This window comes from Amblyomma mixtum, chromosome 3 (assembly GCF_055824585.1).
Source record: "Amblyomma mixtum isolate Tamu chromosome 3, ASM5582458v1, whole genome shotgun sequence".
Taxonomy (NCBI): Eukaryota; Metazoa; Arthropoda; class Arachnida; order Ixodida; family Ixodidae; genus Amblyomma; species Amblyomma mixtum.
In genome coordinates, this window is record NC_143014.1 from 417,429,563 (window position 1) to 417,438,496 (window position 8,934).

The 8,934-nt window shown below is 49.6% G+C and overlaps 2 non-coding genes and 1 pseudogene across 2 annotated transcripts; all 3 read left to right on the top strand.

Annotated features, from left to right (window-relative positions):
• The first annotated feature begins 3,446 nt into the window (after positions 1–3,446).
• Positions 3,447–3,528, top strand: TRNAS-GCU (transfer RNA serine (anticodon GCU)). The gene has a single exon. It is a non-coding gene; the product is annotated as a tRNA-Ser (tRNA).
• Positions 3,529–3,703: 175 nt separating this feature from the next.
• On the top strand, positions 3,704–4,564 carry LOC149357777 (uncharacterized; annotated as a pseudogene).
• Positions 4,565–4,648: 84 nt separating this feature from the next.
• TRNAS-GCU (transfer RNA serine (anticodon GCU)) lies at positions 4,649–4,730 on the top strand. The gene has a single exon. It is a non-coding gene; the product is annotated as a tRNA-Ser (tRNA).
• The last annotated feature ends 4,204 nt before the right edge of the window (positions 4,731–8,934 follow it).

The window sequence follows — 8,934 nt, forward strand, 5'->3', positions numbered from 1 at the left end:
ACGCGGTAGGTGTACATGGTTCTAGGTAGCGCGCGGCAAGTTTCAACTACCCTGCAGAGGTCCCGTATTGCCTACACAATGACGCAGGCAACTTTCGCTTTGCCTGGGCACGCCTACAATCAGCTTAGCTTTCATTGCGACGCTAGTAAATTGATGAGCTCCGCGGTGACAATTTCGGGCGGATACATGGAAAGGCAGCCTTGAAACTTGTAGGCTTCTTGAGCTGTCCTTTTTTTCTTTTCTGCGAAACCGTCTAGTTTGTCTTTCTTCGAGCGCGGCCGATATCCGCAAACTGCCCCAGCTGCTCTCTCCTGCGCGCCTCTAGTTCTTGAGCTGCAGTTACATTTCGCGCGGCGGGCCTTCGATATCACGAACTTCGGGACCGGCAAGTTTTTCTTTTTCACGAAACCGTCGGGTTCGGCTTTCCTTGCGCGCTGCCGCATTTTCGAAACTGACCTTCTGCAGTTGCCGCAGTGCTCGTGCCATTCAAGCTAGCAGCCTTCGCCACAGCTTCAGAAGCTGGTTTACAGATGCCCTGCAGCTTGTCATGAACCATGTTTTTCTCGCCAACCATCCTCTTGTGCCTCGCTCTCGGTGCCAGGCGATGGCTACTCTGGCAAATCATTTGCTCCTGTGATTTTCTATGAGCCCGCTGGCTCGTTTTTCTACGGTTTGATGACACCGTCATTTAGCCCTTCTTCAATTTGTTCCAGCTCTGATTCAGATTTCTCTCCTGAATCCAGATTATCAGTTGAAGCTTCCAGTGGCTTACTGCATACTGCGAGCTTTAAAGAACTAGTGTGCACTTTACTTTCTGCAGAGCTACACGGCTCGTTCTAGTGTCACCAATCCATCTTGCCGACTTAGAGCAACAGCCTCTTTCAGCTTCTTCTGAGAAAAAAAAACGACACTTTCCTCTAGATTCTCAACCGTTACTCTCTTATGGGATGAGGCTACATTATTCGGTGGGCTTGAAATGGCCCTCTGGCACCTTGCTTCTCTCCTAGAATTTGCACCCATACCAGCCTTCGGGGTTTTGCTCTTTTTGCTAGGGTTCCGACCGAAATGATCTGTCATCGCTGCCAAAGTGGCCTTTCTTCTTAGGACTAAAACAGTCCTATCGTTGCCCTTCGGAGCAGCAGACGTCTCATCAGGCAAACGAGCGCAGCTGCCAGGTTTGTCTCTGATGCTATAGTGGGGACGCTGCCGACTGTCAATATGGCATCTGAAATCAGCCTCTGCGCGAATTTTGATGTACCAGAATAGTGCACTTTTAGCTTTCAGATAGTTGTTGGCATCTTCGTCAGTTAGGCGCGCTAGTACGCAGGCCACATATCATGGGAGGATTGCCAGCAATATTATCGACCAATCGCCCTTGTTCAGCTGTTCTTCCGTACAGATGTCCTCAAAGATTTTTAGAAAACGTCTGAAGCTTTTGCCCCTTTTGCAAGCCTCTTCTGAATACTATTCTTGTCTTTTATTAGTCCGCAAGTATGCTGAAGCTTGGGAAAGCGAGGAGAAGCCCTCCCTAGTGCTGCTAACAATGGACAGTGTTCTAGATCCCTTAGCCCGCCCTAGGCAACAGGGTCAAGTAATGAACTTTTATGCGAAGCATACTACTTTAGCTACCACTTCAGCCCTTCACCGTGGTTGTGCGCCTCCAAATCACGTGATACATGACGTCACAACACGTGACACGATGACGTCACGACAGTAGAGAAACGGGGGCCCACCTCGGGCCGTCGCTGTGGTTGTGCGCCTCCAAATCACGTGATACATGACGTCACACCACGTGACACGATGACGTCACGACAGTGGAGAAACGGGGGCCCACCTCGCGCCGTCGCTGTGGTTGTGCGCCTCCAAATCACGTGATACATGACGTCACGCCACGTGACACGATGACGTCACGACAGTGGCGAAACGGGGGCCCACCACGCGCTGTCGCTGTGGTTGTGCGCCTCCAAATTATGCGACACGATGATGCTTCGCATTCTCCAGGCTTAACCAAGTTAAGCCTCAGCCATTTTTTGTTTGCATATTTAAATCAATTGAACATATTGACAAGCTCTCATTTCACCTTGCATGTTACCCTCATGCATTCTTCACGCAGTGAACAGTACTCGCACATTTGTCGGACTATGCACTTCATCGTTTCATACGTAACGTATGATTACTCGCCGATGGCCTTAGTATGCATTTAATGGCCGCATTTTATCGTCTCCCTTTTTATTTCTTTTCTTTTACTTATCCTCACCGCTCTTCTTCCATATTTATCTCCCGAATTCCGTTCCTCACGCACAGTAGCCTACCAGTGATTTCTAAACACCTGCTAATTTTTTTTTTTATTAAAGGATTTCTCTCTCTCTCTCTCAATCGAGGATGTTCGCTATAAGCTTGTGGAGAGTGCAATTACATATGTAGTGCTGAATGGGGAAGGCTTATCTTCTTTCACATGTCTGATTTCCTTTGTCGTCCTGTGCTCAGGCATTCATTGAACGAACAATTAGGAAATTATCCAATTGTTTACTTTTCCCACTGACGACGGGTACATAGGGATAAAAAGACTCTACTTTGGGGGAACCGGTGGCAGGTATCGTCAGGTCATTCTGCGAGGCAGTAATCTGTAAATAATTTCTTCTTGTTGTTCTTGCGTTCTGTTTTATTTTTTTTAACGTGTAATTAAAGAGTTGAACACTCCTATAGTTGTCTTCGAGTCATACGATCGAGCAAGTTCGACTCTTGAACACGTTCTGCATCCTATCACGGTCGCCAACGTTTTCCCCTTCTCAGCAACATGAGGGGAAGAAAGATCACAAACCTCCTTTCCTTGTTGGATGATTTAAGCGCCCTCTCTTTTTTGTAAAAATGACCAATACACAGCACCATCGTCCTGTACTGTCTCTCAATACTGAACGCGGGTCATGTAAACATTGTGCGTGAAGCTCTTTCTTTCCTCGCAACATCTCATCTCTACTTCGTCGTTACGACGCCATCGATGACGCTGATGTCGACGCTAACGCCGTCTTAACAACCCCGAAAAGCTTTTACAGCGAGAGTTGTTGTATTTACGTTTTTGGCACTTTTTTTTAATTATAAGAACTGCTCAAAGGGCTGGACACAAAGAGGAAGCGCACTGGGCTAGCGCAGTTTCTTTTGTATGCCCAATGATTTGCGCTGTTTTTGTTTATATAATGTCGTGTCAACTAGCCTCCAAGCGCTATAATGGCGTTCGAGTCCCACCCTCATCGTTTTTTTTTCGACCCTTTTTTGTTGCCGATACAAATTCATTTACGGTTAGCTGCACGAAGAAGGGCACATCGGGACGCAGAAACAGAGCGAGAGAACTGTGGCTGCTGTTGATTTCGCAAAGTTGAGAAATTAATTGCGGAATTCTGAAACCTGGTGCCTTTGCTTGCAATTATGAAGGCCGGTGCCTCCGTTGGGGCGAGGTGGCCGAGCGGTTAAGGCGATGGACTGCTAATCCATTGGGCTCTGCCCGCGTGGGTCCGAGTCCCACCCTCATCGTTTTTTTTTTTCAGAGTCTTTTTTGTTCCCCATACAAATTAATTTACCGTTAGCTGCACGAAGAAGGGCACTGCGGGACGCAGAAACGGAGCGACGGAACTGTGGCTGCTGTTGATTTTGCAAAGTTGAGAAATTAATTGCGGAATTCTGAAACCTGGTGCCTTTGCTTGCAATTATGAAGGCCGGTGCTTACGCTGCGGCGAGGTGGCCGAGCAGGTTGGGTCTTGTGCATTTGTTCTTAAGGCAAGTTGTCTCAAAATTCATGTTCCTGCGTGACCAAAATGATCCCTTTTTGAGGACAGTGATGCAAGTGCGGCTGCAAAATTTCCTACCCGAATTTCTTGTGTGTGCAAACGGGTTTCATCGTGGAGGTGTGCATGGGTATTTGTGTGAAGTCGTTGGAGCTTTTCAAATACTGAAAGCGCCTTTCTCGACGCAGTACCTTAGTGGCGTAAAACGTAGTCGGCTGTATGGACCTCACAGATATGGTGTGACTAGTGCCAATTTATCGCATAATGAGTGGTGACGGTCAGGGTGGGGGTGTTCTTAAAAGGGTTAAGAAGATGGCCGTGCGACCATCGGTGAAAACTTTCTTTTTCCACTTACATAGTGGCACACTGCCCGTGAAGCCACGGTTGGAAGAGAAGGGGATATATGTCCCATGGTCCACAAACTGTATGTTATGCTGCAAGCCTGAAATTGTAGACCATATGTTCTTGGACTGTTGGGATGCGGTCTTTCTGTGGGACATCCTGCAAAGGACGTTAAAGAAAGACCTTCCAGTAACGCCGTATGGCATCCGATTTTGCCAGTTGACAACGAAGATGGTGTACCGTATGATCTGTTCATGTTGTTAGTACTGCATGGTGTATGGAAGACACGAATGGGTGTCCATCACGCAGATGGAAATCCGCGACCTGCTAGGGAGTATTTTGTTGAGAGCATTGCTTACCTCAGAGATATGTATAAGGCACAAGCCGACAAACCCGAATGGTATACTATTCTGAATGAACTTGTTGCCCTGAAATGGTTTTAACCTATGAGTGCTGTCGATGTTCAGATAGCACCTTTTAATGTACTGTATTTGATTCTCCTGTCTAGTCGGCAATAAAGAAAAAATAGCGAGGTGGCCGAGCGGTTAAGACGGTGGACTGCTAATCCATTGGGCTCTGGCCGCGTGGGTTCGAATCCCGCCCTCGTCGTTTTTTCCCCGACTCTTTTTTGTTGCCCATACAAATCCATTTACCGTTATCTCCACGATGAAGGGCATGGCAGGAAGCAGAAAGAGAGCGAGAGAACTGTGGCCGCTGTTGTTTTTATCAAGTTGAGAAATTAATTACGTAATTCGGAAGCCTGGTGCCTTTGCTTGCAATTATGAAGGGCGGTGCTTCCGTTGCGGCGAGATGGCCCGAGCGGTTAAGGCGATGAACTGCTGATCAATTGGGCTCTGCCCACGAGAGTTCGAGTCCCACCCTCGTCGTTGTCCTTCCTACTCTTTTTTGTTGCCCATACAAATTCATTTACCGTTAGCTCCACGAAGCTCCACAGCGGGACTAGAAAGATAGCGAGAGAACTGTGGCCGCTGTTGATTTTGCAAAGTTGAGAAATTAATTGCGTAATTCTGACACCTGGTGCCTTTGCTTGCAATTATGAAAGCCGGTGCCTCCGTTGCGGCGAGGTGGCCGAGCGATTCCACTTCCGGCTTTCGAGCGAAGCGGTCGCGGGATGGATGGCTCCCACGGAGCGGTTTTTGCGGCGCAAGCCAGCCGCGGTAACAGGTTTTTTGCTTCTGGTGCTGATAATTATCAAGTTATTCTGCCAAATCTGCGTACCGGTCGCATCATCGCCAACACCGTTTTTATGCACGGTGACCCAAGGGCCCGTCCGTACCGTACGAACGATACATGCGCGCTGACCGTGTCCAAGTGAGCGGCCGCCACTCAGTTCGACGGGCTGTGATTTTTTTTTCCTTTTCTTAAAAGGGTATGTCATGTGGCATTTATTTTGTTGTGCCAGTGAACTGCTCAGTGCCCGTAAACTATTATTCTAAATCGCTGAGTAGTACAGCCTTAGGCGTGAAAGTTTTGCTTATCTATAAATGCATGCAATATCCCGTACATTATTATACCATAGACACCATATGGCGCGAAGTTTGTTCCAAAAAATAGCGAGGTGGCTCTTTAAGAAAGGTCACTGTCAAGATACAAGCCGAGGTACTAATTGCCGCAGATAAATACTGTAGTGGTTTACAACAACCAGTCTTACAATCTTCGCAATGCAAAATCAGTAGGAGAGTCAATTTTAACCTTCTTCAAACGATCATGAATGCAGGATCGTCCGCGGCTGCCGTGGATGGACGGCGGGGGGGGGGGGGGGGGGGGTGATGTATGTGTCGGGAATCGGAGTGACGCGTCCCCAACTGCTGAAGGGAACGCTTTCGTGTGCAGGTTCGAAGAAGAAAACGAATCAAACAAAACAAAACGAAGCTGTGTTTATACTTTAAAGGAAAGGAACAAATAAAAGAAACGAAAACACCAAGGAAAACACACTCTAGACACGCGTACAACACTACGGATAAAAAGGAGAAAGTTCACCGGTGGAGCGTGGAGCGGGAATGCCTTGCAGGCAGCATGGACGCTGGTTGGCGACTTGCGATGCATCGCTAGCGTTGCGTCCAGGGAAGCGGTGGTAGAGAGCCAGGAGGTGAGGAACGGAGATGGACATGGGAGACGCTGACGAACTCCTGTAAGCCACCCCCAAGAACTGGGCAGCGGCAGCAGAAAAACCGTAGCCAGGTCCTGTCGACGGCGTTCCAAAACACCGTAGGCTTGTGCAGCCTATCCAAGGAAGCCTTGGCAGCAAGAACCCTCAATCCATCTGCTGCCTCTTCCGACCTCGAAAGGGACGCAGTAGGCCTGCGTCCTTGAGTCAAGGGAAGTCCACGGCAGTACAGATCCGAAGTCTGCCGGCTTCCACCTCCACGCTTGAATGGGACTCAATGGTCTTGCGTCGATAATTCAAGGGAAGTCATCTGCAGCACGGACCCAAAGTCCGACAGCTGCCACTTTCACTCTTGAATGACCAGACTTGTGCTGCGGTGTCTACCTCTACACCTCGGTTTGCTGACACGTCAGACCTCCACTCCTCGTGCCTGCCTCGCGCACACCATTCGCACGCGCACACGCGCAACGCGGGGCTGGCGCGCACGGCGCTCCGCTGTCCGAAGAACCACTGCCGACACGCCACGTTGAAAAATCCCTCGACAGTGTCGTGTGCACATCACAGTACGTCTCTCGTGTCTGCCCACCTATGACCCCATCGAGCGCGGTTGTTGTTTTGCAGGTCCGGTCATGATTTGAAATTTTCTCTTTCATATCATGGCGACCGCCCTGAACCACTCCTTTAGTTTTTTGGCTTCTCGTCTTCTATGTTGCGTCGATAGTAGTCTGGCAGCTTCTCGCTCTGTTGCTTTCAGTGTTTCAGTGTCTCACGAGTGTCAGATGGATGACTGTTGTGAACGCTCTGCCTTCACTACGGCGAACGCCAAGCGCATGCTCCTCACGCTTTCCCTCGTCCCTTCCTCCCCTCACCCTCGCCCGGTCACCTATATAAGCTGGCTGCTGGGGTTGAATAAACGCTCTTTCTATCCCGAGCGTCCGTTTGTGTTCCATGGAAAGACGGCACGTGCAATGCGCGAACTAGCTTTGTAACAGTGGCGACGAGCTCAAAGCGAATCCACGACGAGAGCCAACCTGAAATGACCCTCAAGGCGGAGTCGTTGGACACAACCATTTCGGCCATGGAAGATTTACCAGCTTCCCGAGTATGACGAACGCTGTGACAAATCGAGAGCCAATCTGACGAAAGTTGAAGCCTACTTCGAAGCAAATGGCATCGAAGATTCAATGAAGAAGAGGGCGTTGCTCATTTCTGCACTGAGCACACAAACAGTACAAGTACTTTCAGGGAAAGTATCACCGAAGAAGGCTAATGTGCTGAAGTACGAAGAAGTAATTGGAGTCTTAACTGCGTATTCTGACTGAAAACGCCACGAAATAACGGAGAGCTTCCGCTTTTTCAACCGGCGTCAGCGCGGAAGTTGAGTGTGTTCATACATTCATTGTTGAAATTCGCCAAATAGCGGATGGCTGCAAGTTCGGAAGCATGCTCGATAGAATGCTGCGCGACAAGATAGTATACGGCGTCAGGTCTAGTGGCCTGCAAAAACAGTTGCTGGCGAAAATAGACCTCACCCTGAAGCAAGCCGAAGCGATAGCGGCCGCCGCGGTGGCTCAGTGGCTATGGTGCTCGGCTACTGGCCCGAAGGACGTGGGTTCGATCCCGGCCGCAGCGGCTGAATTTCTTTGGAGGAGAAATTCGAGGCCCGTGTACGGTGCGATGTCAGTGCACGTTAAAGAACCCCAGGTGGTCGAAATTTCCGGAGCCCTCCACTACGGCGTCTCTCATAGCCTTAGTCGCTTTGGGACGTTAAACCCCATAAACCAACCAACCAACCGAAGCGATAGCGCTTAGCTCTGAGGCAGCAGAAAAGGACGCTAACGCGTTTTCTTCGGACTTGACGGCCGTAATGAAGATAAACGCGCGGCGACGGACCTGCGAGGAGCCGGTATTAGAGTGTGGACGGTGCGGAAGCACAAAACACAATGGAAACGCGTGTAGCTGGTTGAAAGCTCGATGCTGCGTCATATTCAGCCACCTTGCGAAAAAGTACCTTTGCGACGTCAACAAGGAACGCCAGAAAAGCCATGCTCGAGGCAGGTCAAGCCAAACATTAACTGTAACAGAGGAAACATTGGTTGATTCGGCCGACAGCATTCACATCTGGACTTTGGTTGCGTCTCGGAAATCTCAGTTGGAACCTCCGATTAGCCGAACGTTCACGTGGTGTGACAGCGATACACCGATGAATGTTGATACTGGTTAACCTGTGTTGTGCCTAGGCAACTTTTTGAGGATCACAAGAAACAGTGGCCACCATTGTCACCGTGCAACATAAAACTTTCCTGTTACCTAGGGATCTTGCCAGTTCCGGGGCTGTTGGATATGCCTGTCTCGTACAACGGGACTGTCGTCGATGGCTCATTAATTGTTATCGATTGCCCAGGACCGAGCCTCTGCGGACGGGACTTGATATCCAAACTCAGCAACGCACGGTCCTCAGTTCTCAACATCGGGGCAAAGCTGGGGGCGAAGCTCAGAGCTCTCCTCGGGAAGAACTGTGCATCAACCGTGGAAGACGTGATCTCGGACTTCCAAGACGTCTTCAGCACAGAATTCAGCACGGATTGGCAATGGCGCTAACCAGGACCCTGTTCTGCGTTCTGCAGGGCATTATTCAGATCGGTGCACCTACGGCAAGGAGCGGCTACACATGCGGGTACAGAA